Source organism: Mastomys coucha, unplaced genomic scaffold (assembly GCF_008632895.1).
Source record: "Mastomys coucha isolate ucsf_1 unplaced genomic scaffold, UCSF_Mcou_1 pScaffold8, whole genome shotgun sequence".
NCBI lineage: Eukaryota > Metazoa > Chordata > Mammalia > Rodentia > Muridae > Mastomys > Mastomys coucha.
This window is the reverse complement of record NW_022196914.1, coordinates 18,313,911-18,336,690: the sequence shown is the minus strand read 5'-3', so window position 1 is coordinate 18,336,690 and position 22,780 is coordinate 18,313,911. Positions and strand designations below refer to the sequence as shown.

The window sequence follows — 22,780 nt, the reverse complement described above, 5'->3', positions numbered from 1 at the left end:
CCTAAACTGGGGCATAGAACCTTCACAGGGCCAAGGGCCTCTCCTCCCATTGATGACCAACTTGCTCATCCTCTGCTATACATATGCTGCTGGAGCCATTGGTCCCACCATGTGTACTCTTTAGTTGGTTGTTTAGTCCCTGGGAGCTCTGAGTCAGACTCCAGAGAACCAAATAACCCTATTAAATAATGAGGTACAGAGCTAAACAACAAAATTGCAACTGAAGAATACAGAATGACTGAGAAGCACCTAAAAGAATGTTCAATATCCTTAGTTATCAGGGAAATGCAAATCTAAACAATCCTGAGATTCCACCTCACACCAGTCAGAATGGCAAGGATAAAAATTTCAGGTGACAGCAGATGCTGGAGAGGTTGTAGAGAAAGAGGAACATTACTGCATTGCTGGTGGGATTGCAAGCTGGTACAACCACTATGGAAATCAGTTTGGCAGTTCCTCCAGAAACTGGACATAGTTCTACCAGAAGACCCATCTATACCACTCCTGGGCATATACCCAGAAGATGCTCCAACATATAATAAGGACACATGCTCCACCATGTTCATAGTCGCCTTATTTATAATTGCTAGAAACTGGAAACAGCCCAGATGTCCCTCAACAGAGGAATGGATACAGAAAAGGTGGTACATTTACACAATGGAGTACTACTCAGCTATTAAAAACAATGAATTTATAAAATTTTGGGGGAAATGGATGGATCTGGAGAATATCATCCTGAGTGAGGTAACCCAATCACAAAAGAATACACATGGTATGCACTCTCTGATAAGTGGTTATTAGCCCAGAAGTTCAGAATACCCAAAGTACAATCTACAAACCACAAGAAACTCAGGAAGAAGGAAGACCAACATGTGGATATTTCCTTCCTTCTTAAAAGGGGGGACAAAATACCCATGGAAGGATTGCAGAGACAAACTGTGGAGCAGAGACTGAAGGAAGAACAATCCAGAGACTGTTCCACCTGGGAATCCTTTCCATATTCAATTATCAAACCCAGACACTATTGTGGATACCAGCAAGTGCTGGCTGACAGGAGCCTGATATAGCTGTCTCCTGAGAGTCTCTGACAGTACCTGACTAATACAGAAGTGGAGGCTCACAGCCATCCATTGGACTGAGCACAGGGTCCCCAGTGAAAGAGCTAGAGTAAGGTCCCAGTGAGCTGAAGGATTTGCAGCCCTTTAGGATGAACAACAATATGAACTAACTAGCTATGCTAAGTCTTAGTTGGCACCTGGTTAGAGATGGAATCTCTGTTTTTCCACTAGCTATTTCAAACTATAAGGCCTACACCCCTCTGTGTACTTCTTCCAAGGGAGAAAAAATAATAGAAGTACAGGAGAAGAAAATTCTGTGAATTAAAATCATTCCATTTAATGATTAAACAGAACTTTGCATGAAACTGATCACTAAAGCATGTCTAATGATATTTTAACTACTGACTTGTATCCATGTTTTTAAAAAGAATATGTTTTTCACAAAAACTTCAAAGCATAATTCTGAGAATTTTATTTGAAAGTCTGACGTTCTAGAAAAGAAATTTTAGATCTTTGGAACTCATCTCATTGAAACAGTTATTAACAAAAAGGCATGCTATAGTTTTTCATAAGTACTCAAATATATGATAAAATAATAAATTATTTTCTCTGTAAAGAATTAACATGTGATATATTCTTGAAAAGAGAAAATAAATTGATATTAAGGGTTCTAAAATTGTTTTTGAAATACATAGAAATATTAACTTCTTCCTATAACCAAAGAATATTACATAATATTTACTGAGTAAATCATTTAGAATATGACTAGAAATAAAATATGGCAACAACTGAGAGACTGCTTAATATCAGGCTTACATTCTTTAACTAATAGACTATAATAATAAACTATCAATTGGTATTTTACTAATAAAAATGCTTAGATAGGGGCTGGAGTGATGTCTCAGTAGTGCTAGGTATGTGTTCAAATTTATTTTCTGTTGCTGTTATAATATATCTAGCAAAAGAACTTAGTGAATTTTTTGTTTTAGCTTATACTTTCTGGCCAAAGTCCAGTATTGCTGAAAATGATGATAAGAATTTTAATGGAAACAGAAAATATATTGGCTTGCTCTAACTTTCTAATACATCCCAGGTCTAGGACTGGTGTTGTTGACAGTGTGCCGTCCCTCTATCCACATCAAGAGTCAGTAAAACACACACACACACACACACACACACACACACACACACACACACACATTTTCATATATGCATACTGGATCTGATAAACCCATCAACTAAGGCTTTGTCTTCCCAGGTTGTTCCTAAGTATATCAAGTAGTAAATAGAAACACATTCTGCTGTCAAAGTGACGCACAAACACATCAACATTAACCTTTTATTCTTGTTTTTCTTAAAGTCATCATGTTAACAACAAAATACATATGAAAATATTTCTCCTGAATTCCACATTATGGTGCTTGATGTGTTCAGGCATACAACTATGTACTAGTATATAGTCAGCATCTTTGTGGCCATATTTTTCAAATATGACTCTTCTTTTAGCAACATCCTTTATTTTCCTATACATCTTCAGTTAGGGGTAAGACTTCAATGCCCAGCTTTGTTAGGATTTTAGCTGGTTCATATTGGGCAGACCTCATCCATGCAGTCATACTCACTGCAAGTTCATTTGTGCAATGGTCCTATATGCTCAGTGATTATTGTTTCAGTGAAGCTATCTACTGGCTCTTAAAGTATGCTTACCCACTCTTGCCAAACGATAGAGATATGTAGAGGAATTTTAATCCAGCACCATGGTCCCTCTGGCAAAGGATCATAACCAAAGTTCTAGGTCTGTGTGACACAGCTAGAATCCAAACACATACTTAATACACACCTCCAATCCCAAACAATATAGGTAAGGTTAGTTTATAGAAAGAAGCATCTATGTTTAAAAAGTAAGTCTGTTGAGGAGCATAAAAAGTTATGAATCAGAGGAAGATTTGACAGAATAAGTCAGATATTGGATATGCCCAACTCGCATGAGACCAGACAGGAAAAGAGGGTGACACAGAAACACAGAAAGGGAAGAAAGGAGGAAGAGGGAGAGAGGGGGAGAGAAAGAAGGAGAGAAAGAGAGAGAAAGAGACAGAGACAGAGACAGAGAGACAGAGAGAGACAGAGAGATCCATTTTACTATGACAGGTTGCAGGTGAAGATAGAACAAGCCAGAGAATAAAGAAGAGCCAGAAGTTTAGAACAGATACCCAGAGTTAGTTTGACACCAAACAGAGAAATTCACTTAGAAGCTGAGAGAAACCAGTTTGAATCAGTGACCTTGGAGAAGAATTTACATCAGATCAGCTGGATTGAACCAGCCAGCCAGAGTTCAGAAAGAGCTTGAAAGTCTATTCAGCAGTAATCCTCTGACATGACAATTACATCAGGCAAAAAAAAATTACATTTACAGAGATTTTGAGGAAAGGATTGCAATATGTATGTTCTACACTCCATAGTCACTCATCTTTGTATATTGATCTGTTGTGCAATTTTATATTGATTAGTATCAATATAAAATATTTTCTCTGATAACAATAGAGATGTATATTTACATATGGCTAAGATAAACTTAAGACATAGTTTTATCCTGAGTTTATTTTGTAAAATAATAACAAAAGATTATTCCATAAGCATACAGCATTTACCACCACGGCTTTTTGCCTCTGTTAATTTTGTAATGTACAAATTCTACCTGTAAAACCCATGAGGAAGTGGTTGGTCACTCCTAGAACATTCATACCAATGTTGCACTACTGGGCATGTTTGGTATGGTCAGTAATTATTACAGTTTTCAGTATTCACAAATGAAGAAGACTACCATTTAATTTTCTCCTCCATTGGTGTACATAGAACTTTCAAGTACTAAAATGACAGGAATCGAGTTTCCATATCAGAACCAGCTTCCTATCTTTGAATGCTCAAGTATGTGTTATCCTTAGCAATCAGGTCTTCCATCAAGTTTAGAGGATATCCAATAAAATGACAATATCCTGTAATATTATATGGTCAATAAAATATTTTATAAAATTTACAACTCCTTTATAAAGATATTGAAAATATTAAAAATCTAGTAGTATTACTTAATAACAAAATAATTAGATGTGATATTGTAGTAAACAACCTATTTACAACTTCATAACTTGCAAATGGGGCCAAATCACCTAAGGTTGTTATTGAATTATAAATAATAATTCAGTAGACCAGTGCTTTATGTTTAGTTTATTTATTCATTATTGTTTATGTGCCATAAGCATACTTTTGTCTTCCATTTGGCTCAATAACTACAGTTAGCTCCTGGTTAATAACAGTTGTCCTAGGAAATAGATCATACAAATTGTAGAAATTAATTTTGTATAATGCTCTAACTACCCACATCTTGTTTCATGTATGGTTGTTTCTGTATCACATGGAGAACAACATCTAAACTTAATTATATCTGGCTGATAGTGTGAGTCATTGGGAATTAAATATACTAGAACTCAATGGCTTCTTGAACTAACAGGTTTAGTCTTTGTTTGCTTGTTTTTATAACTTACTTGATTTTTAGAATGTTATGCATAGTATTTTGATTATACTTACCCTTAACATCCTCTCAACCTTACCCTCATTCCATAAAAGCAAACTTTGTATGCTCATTTTTTAAGAAACCCATTGTATCAAATTAGTACTTTGTTAAATATGATACAGGTAAAAATTAGCAGACAGTGTGGGGCACAATATATCCCATTAGTGTTGACAGGAAATATTTTCTAATGGTATATGTATGAGACCTCACGTATAAAGACATTATTTAAGCTGGAGAAGAAAATATGACTTTCATGCCAACATGTAAGCTACATAAACTACTTTCCACACATGACAAGCACATTGAACTCATCTGCTTCACTCTAAATGTCATATCTACTGTCCCATTTATACACTTCTACACATGATCTGGACTAGAATATCATCCTTATGTTTCCATTTAATTAATGACTATGTGGTCTACTTTTCTTTGTTTCATGAAGGAACATAAGAAAGAAAAATGGAACTGAATAAAAGAACTGGTTATTAGGGTAAATAGTTTTAATTCCTTGGGTTTGAAAAAATGTGTGCTGATATATTTAAGGTTCTTATTCACATGTTCGACTTAAGCAACTGGTTGTGAAACAGTTTTCTCATGTATAAACAGTCCTACTAGTGTTTTGCTCCTCCAGTTTACTCGGTAAGTGGTTCCTCTCAGCTCTGGCATTTGGCTTTGCTGCATGGCCTCGACTGCTCAAATATTGAGCAGCAACAGTGAAGGTGTTTCTACCTACTCACATTATCCTGCGGAAATATAACAAACATGATGTTCCATATGACTAAGTAATAGAATATATTTAATAAGTACTTTTTAACACATAATATTTTCCCCTTATGATAGTCTCTAAAATTTTATTAGAACTTTCAAATAAATAACTCATAAATTAAAAAATAAATTACATCAGCAAATCATAGTAAAGGTTAATTTCCTTGTGATCACATTATTCAAATTTAAAGACACTAACTGAGATTTGTGCATATTTTAGTCACCAACTACATAAATATTTGGAATCATTTTCCGGAATGGAATCAAATCTACTGAACAAAATTCCTGGTATGTTATTCAGGTAATGAAGTTTATTCAAATCTAATATTCTATTTTTTTCAACTTCGATCTAATTCTTTAAGAATCTACTAATATTACCTAGCTTTTCAGGAATATTAATTAACGAACTTTAAAGTTGTTTTAGAGGATGTTGTTAATCTTAGAGAAGATACAATTACCTATGTTGCCTGGGTGTAGTAAGCTCCAGGTCTAATTAATGAGGTCAGGAAACAGGGGAAAGGTAAATATGAAGAAAATTGGGAGACCTTTGCAGGCCTACTCCCTCAAATGATTTCCTACCTTATTTACAAGCCAGGTCAGCTTGATCTCCTCAGGCAAAGAAGGAAGGATGTCAAGAGAGGCTCAGGGAAACTCAGTGTTTTAAGCTTCTCAGCTTAACCCTAAACCACTCAGCTGCCTTTAGAAGCTTTCTGACTCTCTTGAAACAATCTGATCTAATGATTTAAAGACAGGCTTTCATGTGTGTGCTTTTCTTGGCTTGTTTTCTTGCTTACCTCTAAGCTCTCAAATACAGTGAAAATGACAAATTTCCCCTTACATTCTCAGAGTCAGCAGTGCAAGTAAACAGTTAGGAGTTAACAGAGGTTTTGCAGCCACGCTTCCAGAGGTTCTTCACCAACACCAGTAGATTTGATTGACTATTTGACTGATTGGAAACATTACATGCTAAAATGGTTCCATTTACTAATAACAAATAGCTCATTATTCCTCAAGGACAAGGGTGTGATCATACAAATAACTTGGAATCATTATGCATAAGCCATTTAGGTTACTGTTTCAATTCTTCTAGTGTCAATTTCCATTCTCAATTAGATTTAATCAATGTTGAGTCAAGAATTCACATAGTACAAGGGTTATTTCCCCAGGGATTGTAATATATATCTAGGTGGACTGAAAATACAAGTAAAGGAAGAATAAAAGAAGCATCCCTCACAACTTTTCTCACTTCCTTTAGGTAACAATAAATGCATTTAAGCCAATAGAACAAATCTACTCTTTCTGAATTGAACTCCTTCTTATTTGTTAAACAAAGTACTTTGAAACATTTAATTTCAAGCAAGGACAGCTGCTTGAAAGCATGTAAACACCTGAAAGATGGAGGAGTGGGGGCAGATGAAAACGAAGACTCATGTTCAATCTTCCCTAGTTCCTGTGATCTGATTCCCGAGAGTTTCAGAAGCAGACAGAAATGGGAAGCAAAGGTTTTGGAGGCATTGTGTAAGTCGAAGAAAACTCTAAAATCACAAGAGCGACCCAAAGCAAGAAAACGAGGGTCCCTTTATTCAGCTTGCCTTCAAACTCTATACTATTCTTGGCAGAATCTAAAGAAAGGAATCCAAAAAGAATAAATGTTCTTTGCAAGCCTAAGCCCAGACTCTCAGAAGAGAACATGGAAGGATATCAAAGAAAATAGGTGGATGAGTGATACAATTTTCTATCTTGTTATGCAGATGGAGGATCTTAGTCTATTTTTATTCATTGTCATGGCTACTTGAATTGCATAGAATGAAATTTATGAATTGCATAGAATGAAACACAGTTTCAAAAAACAGTAAGGCCTTGATACTTTTATATATTAACAAGATTTTTAGATTTTTACATATACATATACACAAGTGTTTATATATATGTATAGGTATATATGCATATATGATTCAATCTGTTATATTTAAGCAATGTTGAGAAATCATTTCAAGTTTGTTAGTTTTCTCTTTGTAGGACCAGAATTAATGAATAGCCCACATTTATATACCTCAAATCTAAAAAACATTGTCCCTTTTCTGCTCCTTCTTGGGAACATCTTACTCTGTCACTCAGAGAGAGAGAGAGAGAGAAAGAGAGAGAGAGAGAGAGAGAGAGAGAGAGAGAGAGGCAATATTCTAACTAAATCATGCATCCTACCTACATACAATGTCTCTTGTCTGTTGAAAAGTCCTAGATGTGAGTGACTGTGTCCTGTGCTACTTCTTACAAATGGATTGCAAAATGGAATTTTGTAATTTAATTTCAAAAAAAAATATTTACTCTCAGAAATAATTTTGCTGCTGTAGTTCAAATTGTTCTTCTCTCTGTAGATTTTAGGTTTAGTTTCTCAGAATATATTCTTGGCAATAAATTGCTCTTTCTATGATTCCAACCAAAACCAAAAGTGATATTGATTTGATTCAAAAGAATTCTACAGTTAGATAGTAGAAATTAGACCTTGAGTACACTCCTTATTAAAAGTAGTATTATAACCAAATGTACATTGTTTAATGATGTCAAAGAGCAGAATTCAGAATATGTCAACTTACTGGGGATAAGTGCATGAATGAATACACTTATGTAAATACATAGAAGAACACAGGGGTAGATTGAGTAGATCCTGATACATTGTTTCCTGTGTGCTCATTGCCTTAGGAAGCTTCAAAAATTTAACTTTTCAAGATGGAAAGTGATCCAAATATTTGGCTCCAAGATTAACATATTTTCAACTGAGAGAAAAGAGAGAGAGTAGGAGATGGAAAAGGAGAAGAGGGGGAGAAAGAGAGAGGTTAAATTGGTATCTTTGTGTGGTTTCTGTCTTAAAATGCTACCTTTTTATTTTTTAAAAAATCTGTTACATTTTATTAGACTAGATTAGTAATGATTACTTTATTTTAAAGATTTATTTATTTATTTTATGTATGTGAATATACTGTAGCTATCTTCAGACACATAAGAAAGGGGCATCCAATCCCCCTTCAGATGGTTGTGAGCCACCATGTGGTTGCTGAGAATTAACTCAGGACCTCTGGAAGAGTAGTCAGTGCTCTTAAGCACTGAGCCATCACTCCAGTCCTTAAAATGCTTTCCCCCCAAAGTTTTATATTTTTTTTCTGAGGAATATATTCAATATACTGTACAAGGACTTCATGTTTATTTATAGCACTTTTCATTTTTAAGGGCATTATTCACATTACATTTAATTTCATAATAGATACAATAGCATGGTATGTTTAGTAAGTTGAAAGAGAAGTTAATTGGCATACTCTACGTTTATAAGCTCCACACATGCACACAAGGATTTGAACACAAAACTGTTCAACAGATTAAACTCTCTCCTTTCTTCAATGAGATAATGAAGAAGGAATGGAAAGAACCCATGAAGCATGAGACCATGGTCAAAAGTTGTGTCTTTTACTAAGAACCTCAGCTTCTGTAATGGTTTGATCTTCTGTTATATACTGTAAAGATAAATTCTATGCTCAACGGTCTAGGCCTATCAGAGACTTCTTATGTTCCCCAGCTTTTGTTGTACAAACCTTGTCCCTTGATTTAAAACTATTGGTTAAATCAAATTTGCTTCAGCCAGTGACTGGAGTGATTAGAGGTAGGTAGTTTTGCAGTGACCTTGTTGAAGGAGAGACTAGGGGAAAGAGGAAGAAAGAGAGAAGAGAAGAAGCTGCCATGGAGAGGACTCATGAGTTAGAGCCACGAGAAACAGCAAGTATCTGGGGTATACCACTGCAGAGGTAGCCAGGCCTGTATTTAAAATAGTAGATTACAGGTGATAGCCCTGCCTCCAGTAATTGTCAAAGCAAAATAAAATAACCATAGCCAGAGTCCCATTTATCTGTAAGCTAGTCAAGGATAAGTTTAAATTGTTTATACTACAAGTTTCAATGTATTTCTTCCAATCATAAACATCAATATATATGGCAGATATTGTACTCTTCAGCTTTAAAAGAGGATTGGTTTTCCATATAATAGTAACACAATATCAATATAAGGATGTAATTAACTCATAATACATATTTAGTCAACAATGTAAGCTTTATGTTCAAAAGCATAAAAATTCTCAAGACCTGGATTTCTGTAATGGTCTCCATCTATTGCAACAGCAGTTTTCTTAATAATAAGAGTCAGGACTATATTTATATATAGGGATTGGTATAACCCAGGCCTAATGGATGTATCTGTAACAAAAATTCTGTACCTAAAGTTCAAGGGTCATTGAAAAAGAATTGGTTTTTGTATTTGATATTTTTTCGGAGGGGTAACCAGGAGAGGAGAAATCATTTGAAATGTAAATGAAGACAATATCTAATAAAAAAATGAAGCTCAATTATCCTAGATTATAATTACTTGTGGTCAAAAAGAAAAAACGAAAAAGAAAGAAAGAGAGAGAGAGAGAGAGAGAGAGAGAGAGAGAGAGAGAGAGAGAGAGAGAAAGAAGGAGAAGAAAGATTTTCACAGCCAGAGAGTCAGGGAGTGGCTATGAGGTTGTATCTCTTAGGAATATCAGAAGCTATACCCATAAAGTCTCATTACCATGATTGCCTAAATATAAGCTGAACAAGGACTATGTTAGATTTGCTAAAGTGTACAGAGAAAATGAAAGAAGCCTCCAACTTACATTAAGAACCATGAGCATCTAAAGAATGCTGAGAATTGGAGAAATTATCTAAGCTAGGGAAAACCATGCCAATTAGTTATGCAGTATCAACTACTCAGCCCTGAAAACATATGTAAGAGTGACATTATACGGACTAAATAGGCTCCGTTTATAAAGGGTACATATGTGTATAACAATCATTCTAAAGGGACCATGAATTTGAAAGGAAGCAAGAGGTTTTGGTGGGAGAAAAGAGAAGGGAAAATAGTGAAATTATATTTGACCAAAAAATATGTCTATTTAATTCTGTTACTCTATTTTTACTTCTAATTACAATTTACAAATAATGTTAGTAAATAAAGAGCTAAAGAACTACCCTGGTTTTAAACTTCCATATTCCTACATTTGTTTAGCAAGTATAAAAAAAATTGTCTGAAATAACATGCCAGTTGCCTATAGAAATGTATTCTGCAGATTAAAATTTGTTTGATATCTTTCACAACAGTGAATGAGTTGGTATAAACACTCAGAAGTATATGCTAAAAGCAACAAGACATACTACACATCTGTTAAGCCATCAATTTGAAAAAGAGCCAGGAGGGGTATATAGAAGGGTTTTAATTGAGAAAGCGAAAAGTTCATAATTACATTATAATCTCAAAAATTAAAGTAATTTTTAATAATATGAAAATCTAGAAACACAAAAATCTGATAATTATGTGGAACAATAACTTTCATTATTTACTATTGGAAACCCAAGCATAGCATAATGTTAGGAAGACTAGCTTATAGTTTCTTATTGGATTAAACTGCAGATAGCACACAGTCAGGCAATCATAATCATAAAAATTTCCCTTTATTAGCTGAAATTTACAAACAAACAAATTCTGTCCAAAACATGTTCACAAAACATTGATTGATGATTCCCCAAATTTTAAAGAACCAAGAGACATTGTTGTCACTGCATGGATGAGAAGAAAACTGTTCCAACCATTTAGTAGGATATTATTTGGCAATATAAAAAGAAATAAGCCTTCAAACAATGGAAATATATAAACAATTTGAAATTCATAATGCTCTATGAAGAAAGCCATTCAAAAAACATTATACTGCCTTACATGGGTTATAGCATTATGCAAGTCTATTAAAGGCAAAGCTGTGGACAAAATAATAAAATGGCAAAATTTCCCCAGAAAGAACTGTGTAAGCAGAGATGTGTCAGGCAAAGGGCAGCACAAGGCAATAAAAAGTATGCATGCAATATTACTTTGGCAGATACCTGACACTCTGAGAGGATAAAGCCTCTCCAACACATGATGTGAATGGTACATCTTAGCAAAACTAAAGAATATGGAAACATAATGGTCCAATAGCTTGAGTAAATTTCTTGAGCTATCAGTTACAGTATCAGCCACACAAAGGCAAGATGTTCCTAACAGAAAAGCAGTATAGATAGCGATATAAAGTGGGGATAAGAACACATAAGAAAATACTAGTTTTAATCTTATGTTTTTTCTTTCTTTTTTGCGGGGGTGGGCAGGGAAAGGAAAGGATTAGCTTACTCCTACATTTTGCTGTTCATCGCCAAAGGAAGTCAGGACAGGAATTCAAACAAGCCCGGGAACCTGGAGGCAGGAGCTGTTGCAGAGGCCATGGAGAAGTACTGATTACTGGCTTCCTTTCTATGGCTTGCTCAGCAAGAGTTCTTATAAAATTCAGGACATCAGCTGAGGGATGATACCACTCACAAAGGGCTGGGTCTTCCCCCACTGACGGATCACTAATTGGGAATATGCTTTACAACTGCATCTCCTGGAGGCATTTCCTCCTTTCTCTCTGATGACACTAGCTCCAGTCAAGTTGACATATAAAAGCAGCCATATAGCAACCATCACTACAGCATCCTATTATCTTTTTAAAAGTTATTTGTAGACATACACACATGAATGTTTTGCCGGTATGTATGTACATATATGTACCATGTGTAGGCTTGCAAAGGGCCAGAGCACGGTGTCAGGTCCCCTAATTTGGAATTACAGATAGTTGGGTGCCACTATGTAGAAACCTGGGTCTTCTGAAAGAGCAACAAGTACTCTTTTTCTTTTTCTTTATTTTTTATCTTTAACATTTTTTACAGTCTAGCCAGGCAGTGGTGGCACATGCCTTTAATCCCAGCACTTGGGAGGCAGAGACAGGAGGATTTCTGAGTTCAAGGCCAACCTGGTCTACAGAGTGAGTTCCAGGACAGCCAGGGCTATACAGAGAAACCCTGTACAAAAAATAATAATAATAATAATATTTTTTACAGTCCAGTCAATAACCCCTACAGACCATTCCTCATCCCATTCCTCCTCCCCTCCCTCTCCCAGTCTGCAAGAGGATGTCCCAACTCTCCCACCTCCCAATCCCTGGGACCTAAAGTCTCTTAAGTGTTGGATACATCTTCTATCACTGAGGTCAGTCCAGGCAGTCTTCTTCTGTATATGTGTTGGTCCAGAAGAAAAATTTCCTAAATAGAATTCCAAAGGCTCAGGCTCTAAGATCAAGAATTATTAAATGGGACCTCATGAAACTGAAAAGCTTCTATAAGCCAAAGGGACATAGTCACTAGGACAACTTCGGAACCCACAGATTAGGAAAACAATCCACTAATCCCACATCCGATAGAGGGCTAATATCCAAAATATATAAAGAACGTAAGAAGCTAACATCCAAAAAAAAAAAAAATACAACCCAAGCCAAAAAAAAAATTAGGATATAGAACTAAAGAGAGTATTCACAATAGAGGAATCATGATGTAGAAGCACTTAAAGAAATGTTCAAAGTCCTTAGTAAACAGGGAAATTCAAATCAAAACTTCCCTGAGATTCTACCTTATACCAATCTGAATGGCTAAGATCAAAACTTCAGGTGATAACACATGTGGGAGAGGATGTAGAGAAAGAGGAACATTCCTCCATTGCTGGTGAGATTGCAAAATGGTACAACCACTCTGGAAATCACTCTGGAGATTTCTCAGAAAACTGGAACTAGATCTACCTGAAGATCCAGCTATAGCACTCTTGGGCATACACCCAAAAGATGCCTCACCATGCCACAAGGACATGCGTTCCACTATGTCTATAGAGGTCTTATTTTTGATAGCCAGAAGCTGAAGAAAACCCAGATGTCCCACAACAGAAGAATGGATACAGAAAACGTGCTTCATTTACACACTGGAACACTACTCAGCTATTAAGAACAAGGACATCCTGAATTTATCAGGCAAATGGATGGAACTAGAATAATATATAATCCTGAGTGAGGAAACTCATAACCAAAAGGGCATGCATGGTGTATACTCACTAATAAATGGATGTTAGCCAAAAAAGTATAGATTACTCAGGATACAATCCACAGAACTTGAGAAGGTTAACAAACAGAAGGGTCTAAGTGAGGATGCTTTCATCCCACTTGTGAGGGAGAAGAAAGCAATCTCAGGGTGTAGAGAGAGGAAGGGACCTGTGAAGGAGAGGGGAAACAGAGGGGAAAAGGGAACATGATCAGGTATTGGGAGGAAAAAACAAGAGTGAAGCCCTAAGAACCAGCAGAGTAAATGAAAACATGCAACCTCAGAGTGTGGGAGGGGGGCTTCTAGGATGTACCAGAGAGCTGGGAGACGAGAGACTCTCAGGACTCTAAAGGAGGGACCCTAGACGAAATGCCCAACAGTGAGGAGAAGGAACTTGTAGAGTCCACCTCCAGCAGAAAGACAGGCATCAAGTGGAGGGATGTGGTGGCCATCCTACAGTGAAAAACTCTGACCCAGAATTGTTCCTGTCTAAAAGAACTGTAGAAACAAAAGTGGAGTCTGAGAGAAAGGAGGTCCAGTGACAAGCCCACCTTGGAATCCACCTCAAAGGCAGGCGCCAAGGCTTGACACTATTACTGGTGCTATGGTGTGCTTATAGACAGGAGCCTAGCATGGCTGCCCTGAGGGGCCCAACAAGCAACTGACTGAGACAGACAGATACTTACACCCAACCAACAGACTGAGGTTGAATTAGGAAAAGGGTGGAAAAAGTTGCAGAGGAGGGTGACAAGACCAGCAGTCTAAACTAACCTTTCCCCCGCTCCCCAGACCTGAGATCTCTCAGACACTGAACCACCAACCAAGCAGCATACAAGAGCTGGTACTAGGCCTCCCCAATGCATAATCTTATTTTCTTTACACCTAAAATCATTCTAAAATTTACCTATTTCTAAAGCAGTTATATGTAAACATTCCTGAAACACATCTGACATGCTGAAAACAAATCTATTATCTACTACTGTTAATTTCTGGACAATTTCAATATGTTTTTCTGTTTAAACAAAAGGTGAGAATTGGAACTTTCTTTCTATGCTCTGCATTGATACATACGGAAACCATGTGATAACACTTAAATCTACCTTAACCATATTATGATTAATAAAAAGAGTACCATACTCAAATTCATTATCTTGTATTAGTCTAAGAAACTCTGTGCCCTAATCCTCCCATTCATATTTCATATTATGAAGAATAGTATTCAAATATTAACTTGCATGACTCAAGGAAGAATTCAAATGAACTGAAAACAATGTACCAGAGAAACTTCATGCACATATCTAAGGTCATAGAGAAAGTTTGATATAAAATAACAAAAACTGATCACAGAGACACCTGTTTCGGGGCTTAAATCATAGGAAATATTAAACATAGAAAAAAACACTTGTTGAAATTAAAAAACAAAACAAAACTCTGATATAAAACAAATCTCAAACTGGAGAGATTGTGCAGTACTGAAGAGCACTGGCCCCCTAATACAGAGGATGGGTTTGATTCTCAGCATACATTTGATGGTTTGTAAACATCCCTAACTTTATTTCTCAGTGATCACAGATAGCCACAGTGATTGAACTAATATGGTACAGAGACATAATTCTCATGAATATCTCATAAATAAATAAATAAATCTTTTAAAATGAGAACACTGAAAGATAATCTCAGAGTACACACACGTCAGTTCATTGGAAAGTTCAACAAGATACAAACACTTTTGCTTATGCAGTATTATCAATCTCAGTTCATTGCACAGGACTTAGTAAGACAGAAACTTCTCACTTCCTTTTCATATCTGCTACTGACCTATTGTAGAATGTCACCCACATCCCTACTCTACAAACTAGGAGAATTGCTCAAAAGAATAAAAGTATATGTTGCACTAACATGTCACCAGAGTTCAAATCCCCAACATCCAATTAAGATGCTTGGTGTCCCAAGTACAGACAACTGTATTAGGGATACCATCCTTTCCAGTAGTTCAGGAACCACATGAAGACAAAGCTACACATCTCCTTCATATGACTAGGGAGGCCAGTGTATGTTCTTCGGTAGTGGTTCACACTCTGAGAGCCCCAAAGGGAGGGAGTGGGGGAAAGATTGTGGGTGGGGGTGACTGTGATGCGCTGGGCAGTAAGTAGGATGTAAAGTGAGTAAGTAAAAAATTAAATTGTTTAAAAATTGCTAGGTAAATTGTTCAAGCTTGTTTGGCCAGACACAGGGATGAGATTCAGAATAAGATGAACACAGATGCTTACTGGTTACTAGCATAGGTCAAGGTTCAATGCAAGAGTTCCTATTAAGAGAATAAGGTGGAGAATGATAGACCAACTCAGCTGATGCTCTGTTTGCACTTCCGACATATGGAGAGGAAGTTACATCTGCATCTGCATAACACATGCATACATTGGTATGCATGCACACACAACAAGGCACACATGTTCACTCACACACACACACACACACTCATACACACAGAGACACACACACACATACACAAACATACATTTTGAAAAAAGTTATTTCTGTATCAGGTGACATAAGACATACTATACTTCAGTGGTATTTTCACTTATTGAATTGAAAGCATGAATATGTGAATGTATTATTCTTTTCATTCTAGGCAAAATTTGACCTACATACACATTTAAATGCAAATTTTGCACTTTATTTATTGACCATATTTAAGTTTAGCTCTTATCATCAACCTTGTGTTAATTTAATATAACAGACTGTGTTAATTTAATATAACAGACTATGTTGTGGGAAAAATGTGAAGTTACCAAAACCTTCTTCATACCATTTGACAATGAATTTTCAGTAGGAGAATTCCCATTCATAAGCCTGCCAATAAGTAACATTTATCTAGATGAGTGCTTCTCAACCTTCTTAATGCTGCAACCCTTTAGTGCAGTTAATACAGTTACTCATGTGGTGATGCTCAACTACAAAATTATTTTTGATGCTACATCACTGAAATTCTGCTACTATTAGGAATCATTGTGTAAATTTTTGGAAATGGAGGTTTGTCAAAGGGATCATGACACATAGGCTGAGAATTGCTGATATAGATAGATTTAAGATGTTCTATAACATATCACATAGTTCTAATATCTATTCCTTTTAGCATATATAAATGTACAGATCAATAATATAAGCCTTACATCAATCCACCAAATAGATTGCTAATATTTGTCTCATATAGTATTGTTGAATATCGAGACAAGCTTTGCACTAAGTGATCATCTTCAGGCTATAATAGAGAAGGAAAAAGCAGGTTGCCTTCCTAGAAGAAAGGCCACAGTGCATCTCAAGAACAACTGTGTCTGAAAGTGATATGAGGGCCACCATTTTGTCCTACAATCAGTTGTTATAGCACATGTTGTTTATGCCCATGACAGTTCACAGTTACAATTACAAAAAAAAAAAAGCATGTTTCAAAATTTAAAAAATGCACTCCCTGCATGTAGATTGACACTGATCCTAACATTTTATTTCCTGTTCTCCTGTACTTTTTGATATAGACAATAGCTAATCCTCTCTCTTAGCTTGATTCTGTTTGCTCTTTATGAGAGTACTTGAAAAGCAGCATTCAGGGAGAGTCTTTGCCTTGGACACAGATATTTGAGAATAATGCCAAAATAAGTTTCTTAGATTATTTATAATGGTCTCTCCTTAGCACAAAACCTTTAAATTTCACTAAATAAGCATGGTTATATTTGAGCTATTAGAGGTTAAATATTTATATACATTAACAAATTCAAGGCATGAGAAGCAGAAGATACGTTTATTTTCCTTTGAAAATAGACTTCTTACAAACCTTAAAAGTTTCTGTTTTGTGGGTGGCACTAGAAAAATGTCTGAAGTATTCATGCCTTCCAAACAGAATAAATGCAGCAAGAAGGCAGCATCACCTCACTGTGCTTCACGGAGTATAACACAGGGAGAAAGAGCCCCCTAATGGTTCAGAGAGCTACAGAAACAGAAGCAAGCATCCTTTCTCAATTTTTCTTTCAGTGTGGTCAAAATGAGTAATCAGGAGAGACACCTGATACTATGGGAGTTAATGAGAAGGTGAATAAAAGGTCAAATCGACCTCTCTCACAAACACAAAGAGAGAAGAGAAACTGAAGATGAACTGATTGAGTAAACTGTACATTTCAGACTCTGAATAACCCTTTAGGTGTCTCACTCCCAGGACACTAGACTTCCTTGTCCTTGTTTGCAGAGAAAAAATACAGAATGCAGGGGGTATGTTAATTAAATTGCTGGAAATTGAACTGCTGATTTAATAAGATCTCTCTTGCTCCAGTCATTAACTATTTCCTGCTAACTACATGGGGCATCAAATAATCTAATAGAAATTGCAACTTTGTAAGAAATAATAGAAGAATAAAAGTAACATTGAGTGTGTTGGGAGAATATGAGATGTACAGGGGTTATGATGTTATTTCCAAAAGCTTTTAAAAGAAGAATGTACTTCTTATAGAAAAATACTATAAATATTTACATATATTCATACTAAAATTTAAATAAGTAGAGAAAAACATACAATACAATTGAGTAGTCTCTTTTATAGAATAATACAATATAACGTACAAAGAAGTAAGAAAATTGTGCTATAAAAACAGATTTGTACATTGTTGTGAGAAAAGTATTAAGTTTAAATACATATATAATATTGTTAAAATGAATTAATCATTTAGTAGAAATTAAGTTATGTCTTCTTAGAAGATAAACCAAATAATTTGCATAAAATAAAATTTGCATAATACTACTGACAATTTTGACATACTCTCCAGAAAGCATAATTAAGACAGGATGTTGACTGCAGTAATGGATATAGTAAATTTAAAACAAGCATTGAGGTTCTGTTATAGATAACCCTATCACATCAATAAATGTATATGCTAGCATGCCTTCAGTTCCAAGTTTGATGATAGATTATTAATCATAATAGTCAAAAGAAAACATAAGAATTTGTTCAAGTGACTCAATTTAAAATAATAAACAGTACCACATAGCTGCATATATATATATATATATATATATATATATATATATATAGAGAGAGAGAGAGAGAGAGAGAGAGAGAGAGAGAGGAGGGGGGGAGAAAGAGAGAGAGAGATTATATAGCTCTAGTCAAGCCATATTTTGTGTAATTTCTATTTACTTTATTATTATTCTCTTATGTATTGATATGACCAATAGCACTATCCGAGCATCTAAAAGCATAACTGAAACACAATGTGATATAATGAAGAAATATGTTTTGCATATATGATTTTAAAAATAAATCCAAAGTGTGATAAGTACCACAAATGTAACAGTCAGACTATGGCAGGTTCTTAACTTCAAATATTTTATTCCCTAGAGGCTTGGCAATCGTGATTATTTAAAAAAATGGAATAACATACTAAAAAGTTTTGATCACATAACACGTAGTGTTATATTCTCTAATGAAAGGATCATCCTAAGGAACCTCACTCCAAAGAGCAGAAAAGCTCTCACCATATATTAGCTTTTCATTGATCCCAAAGTAAATACCCCTACACAATATCACAAATCATTTTACTTCCCACAAGCAAGAAATAGACCCCTTTCATCACTACGTTATCTCCTTGCAGTTGATATTTGACCCACACCCTAAGGTCAGTCATCTCTATCAGTACTACATTGCTCCAGCCCTTATGCCTGTTCCATTCCAACAATTTCTTGAGAATTCATTTTCTAAAACCCTGCTGCCAGGCAAGAATTTCATACTGGAAAGACCACATGTTTTCACAGGCCCTTTGCCTGCACATACCATCTCTGACACTTTAAATATTAATGGATAGGACTGCAGCTCACAGTGAACTCCAGAATGCCTAAGCATCTCAGGAATCAAATTTCATTCCCTTGCACAGGACTTTTTCAAGAACAAACACAACATACACAGCCCCAATATAAGGGCAGTCTAATGTCACATTGCTGGGACACAGCTTGCTTACTCTGAAAAGTTAAAGTTGAACTGAGAAGATAGATTTCAGAAAGAATAACCAACCAAAGAGCAGACAGTAGCTTCTATGTCTGCATCAAATTTAAACTTACAGTTCATGCAATAATGGTCTTTCTTGATAGGTTTCGATTATCAAAGTTATTTAACAGCAAAAAAAGGAATATTTCTGAACATGTTTGAATACTGGCACTAGAATGCCCTTACTATTTTAAGGACAGATTTGGCTTAGTTCTCTTCCATATGTGGAGAATGTACTGCATAAACATGTCATGTGATGATTGTATTAAAAAGTGCATGCACTTGTGCAAAACCTGGAAATATATTCATTTAAACACATGACATTATACTTCATAGATTTGACTCTAATGCTCTACTGCAAATTCAGTTTTGAAAGCAAGCTTAGCTACTATGTATCATACTGTGGCTGTCTAAAAAGAAACACATGGAAAAAATGGTAATAATTTCCTTACCTGGAGCATGAAACTGTTCTCTTTGCAATGTAGAAATGAAGAGGTGGGTTAGGGCTTGATTTTTGTTTTCTCTTGAAATCTGCTTTAATGCTGCACGAGTGTGTTGAGCTATTCCAAGGTGAAGTCTGTTATTTCTCGCTGGCTCTCAGAGCTGACATCCTTTTGTAAAAGAAAAAGCAGTCAGTAAGTTGTTGACTGAGGCAGCTGGGAAGCAGGATTATCCGGCACCAGCAGCAACAGAGCAATTCTCTCTCTCTCTCTCTCTCTCTCTCTCTCTCTCTCTCTCTCTCTCTGATGCTCACTCAGCTCTAAGTCTTAGCTCCTGCTGCTGCTGTGTAATCAATCTAGCCTGTCTGAAGCTAATAGTCCCCTATTTAACCAGCCAATCAATAGCAAGGATCCCACTGCTAGTCCCAGGAGCCTTTTCCAAGAGTGGTACAAACAATAAGAGTTTTGCCAGCAGTTTAGCCAAGTATTTTTCATTATTTTATTTCCCTTAGCAATAGGATTTGAGAGAAGAGAGGCTCAAAGCAAGTTTAGTGTTATTACAGATTTTTGCATTTAAAACTTTAACCCTTACTTCCCAAGTGATAGAATTTTATTATTATGCATATTCACTATTTCTTTTATTATTTGAGACATGTTGTAGAATATGAATGAGTTAATATAATGTTTTGAACTCAAATATATGCCATCAATAGCATATCTTCCTACAGTGGAATCTCCTATGTGTTAGAAACAACGATGCCTCCAGCAACCTGTGTCTCAGATCAGCTAAAGGACACCCAGTATGTTGAATGATTTGAGTTATCCATTTTGTTCTTGAGAAACTGTGATCAATATTTTTGTTTCTCATAAAAATGACAGATGATATTTGTAGATATTTTTAAAACAAGATATGAGTCAGATGGCAGTATATAAAATATTTTTTGAGAGCATAAATCTACAAATAGAACTCAGAGAGAATCAAACAGAACATCTCACTCATAGTTCAAACCTTCAAGGTTAAGAAGATTTTCTTCTTAAAGTAACACTTTTCTTGCTCAGTGGCTGTGACTGGCCATAATAAAGAAATACAAAATAAGCCTTTGGAGAACAGACTGTACATTCATTTCCCACATGCTGCCAGAAAATGGGAGAAGATCAAAAGAAAATAAGACAAGAGAATATAGGCTGTTAGTTCAACCCAATTCTTTCTCAGTTTCTAATACAAGAGCCAACACTTTTCTTACTGTTATCCTTCTTGATCAACCAGGCCTTTAGTGGCTGTTTACATTCTTATAATCAACCACTACACATGTAAAGAAAATTGTAGAATAATTTAGTATAATTCAATTCCCAAGAGGTATTAAATTCCAAACAGTAGTTTCTAACTGCAATGCAAGCAAATACAGATAAAGTATTTAATGCTTGCTTATATGACTTAAGGATTAAGAGGGAAGAGGCCATAAGATATGTATGAATATATAGTTAGGCTTAATTAACTTCCAAATTATAAAGTAATGCAACATCTACTTGAAGAATGGGTTCTCGATTTATTTGACTCAATTCAGTGAATAGTAGGCAATTCATTGCTCCCAACACTTGCTTTTACTAATAAGTAATGAACTAGTGTAAGAAGAGACATCCTGGTGACTTGGTAATTCTGGTGTATTGTCCTCTAATTAATCAGACAGGAGTGTATAGGCTGGTGTGTAGTAAGGAATTATTGAGCTGTCAAATACAAGGGAGAAAGATCTCCTTTACTAAGAAATAATGTTAGGCGGTAGTGGCACACACCTTTAATCCCAGGACTTGGGAGGCAGAGGCAGGTGGATTTCTGAGTTCAAGGGCAGCCTGGTCTATAGAGTGAGTTCCAGGACAGCCAGGGCTATACAGAGAAACCCTGTCTCAAAAAAAAAATGTAATTTATAGAGCAGTAAGTACCCAAAGAAGAAATGAAGACTCCTCATAACAGAAGAAAAATCCTGTCATACATAATACAGTGTTTTAAAAAGAAGAAAAAGAGCATAAATTTCAATATTCCTTCTCCCAATGTTTAGAAACTATCTTAAAAAATGGAAGAATATATGATAGGGAAGTAACAAGGCACAAGGAGAAGGTCAGAAGACGTATTGTGGAGGGTATCTAGTAGAAGACTTCCAGGTATAACATTTAGGACAAAGGAATGAAAAGTAAAAAAAAAAAAAAAAAAGAAGGAAAGGATGGAAAATATGGAGTAATTCCAATGCTCAGTGAAGAGTGATTGGGTAACTGGCTTGATTTTCAAATCACCTTAGCACACAGTTCAATAGGAATCTTGGCAAAACAAAATGATTAGTTTCATTAGCTTGAGGTCCATATGAAAACAGACTGTTTACAAGGTGTACCAAATGGCACAACCTCTGTCCCTGGGATGTGCTTGAGTAGAATTGAAATGATACTGGAAATTCTGAAGAAACACTGTAGACAGTTTTGCAATCCATTATGGACTGCGGCCACCTGGAAAATTTTCACATTTCCATATGGTGATTGATATCTGAAATATAGTAGATGATAAATGTCACATGCCCATGTATTTTATGTTTCTATATCAACATGTATTTCAAAGTAATTATAATTAGTTTAACTCTCTCTCTTTTGTTGTTATCCTAATTTCCTACTCTATTACTAGCTGAATGATAGAAACAGACAATTATCTTCCAATGAGTTTTCTGAGAATGATGTTGTGATGTAGTTGTTGCTTGAAAGATATTTATTTAATATAAAATGCATGAATAATTACTGTTTAGAGTAAAGAGATGATCATGGCATGATAGTTTCTGAGTGAAATGCTACACAAGGTTTCCAGTAGTTACCGAGGAATTGCTGGTTTCAATGTGACTGGGGAAGGAACACTGTCTTAGTCAGTTTTAGTCCTGCAGGGACCAGGCTGGCCCCAC

At 35.7% G+C, this 22,780-nt stretch overlaps 1 protein-coding gene across 18 annotated transcripts in view; it reads right to left on the bottom strand.

The window, feature by feature from the left end:
- Positions 1-22,780, bottom strand: part of Cdh18 (cadherin 18) — a 904,392-nt gene that overhangs the window by 826,769 nt on the left and 54,843 nt on the right. For 15 of the 18 annotated variants that reach the window (XM_031359900.1, XM_031359898.1, XM_031359903.1 and 12 more), the window contains one exon: positions 19,860-20,018. The gene's annotated coding sequence lies outside the window, so the exon portion shown is untranslated. Of the gene's footprint in view, positions 1-19,859; positions 20,019-20,161; positions 20,196-20,856; positions 20,970-22,133; positions 22,625-22,780 lie in introns of those variants that run through there. The other 3 variants (XM_031359913.1, XM_031359911.1, XM_031359912.1) reach the window with 3 other exon arrangements.